The following is a 1077-nucleotide window of genomic DNA, read 5'->3' as shown; positions in this document are numbered from 1 at the left end:
AAAAAAAAAAAAAAGAGCTTTAAATTCTTAGAAGGGGGAAGGGGAGTTCATGAGCTACATTCCTAATGTGATTGATTAGACTAGAAGTTTGTGAACAATCAATGTAAAAGAGGGGAGAAACACACCAACCAACACTCTCTCAGTTTGCTGGAGCTGTGACAGAGAGCACTAAGGCTTCACAGGAGATTTACAGCAGGAACAGCCACTATTAAAAGGGCAGTATTCTCGAGCATTGCATCTGAGCTAGTCTTCATCAGAATGTGTATTTCTGATGCGTTGACCTTCTGATTTGTCAGCTGAAAGTTCATTGCATAATCCTATGGATGGAGCAACAGGAAAATTCCTATAGCTTATAACCACTTTCAGCAAAGTTGCTGGATACAAACTAAACTCACAAACATCAGTATCCCTCCTATAAACAAATGACAAATGAGCTGGAAAAGAAATCAGGAAAACAACACCCATCACAATAGCCTTGAATAATATACAATATATTGGGTTAACTCTAACCAAGCAAGTGAAAGACTTGGATGATAAAAAAACTTCATGTCTTTAAAGAAAGAAACTGAAGAAAATATCAGAAGATGGAAAGATCTCCCATGCTTGTGGATTGGTAGTATTTATATAGTTAAAATAGCCATCCTACCAAAAACAAACTATAGATTCAATGTAATTCTCATCAAAATGCTAACACAATTATTTACAAACATTAAAAGAACAATTCTCAACTTCATATGAAAAAAATCCAAGGATACCTAAAAAGAAATGCTGGAGCTACCACCATCCCTGAATTCAAGTTGTACTGCAGAGCTAAAGTAATAAAAACCAAATGAAAATGGCACGAAACAAACATATTGATGAATGGAATCAAATTGAAGAACAAGACATAAAACATATGAATATTTACTTTTTGATAAAGAAGCCAGAAATACACACTGGAAAAAAAAAGACAGATTCATCTTGACAAAGCAAATAAGATACTTCAATCCTTGCTGGTTTTTTTTTTTTAAGTAACTCTTTTAATTATTTTTTCTATTCCTTTTACCAGTTAAGGAGCATTAAGTGCTATTTTCTGTA

The sequence above is a fragment of the Microtus ochrogaster genome, chromosome 19 (genome assembly GCF_000317375.1).
Source record: "Microtus ochrogaster isolate Prairie Vole_2 chromosome 19, MicOch1.0, whole genome shotgun sequence".
NCBI lineage: Eukaryota > Metazoa > Chordata > Mammalia > Rodentia > Cricetidae > Microtus > Microtus ochrogaster.
This window is presented reverse-complemented; position numbering follows the sequence as displayed.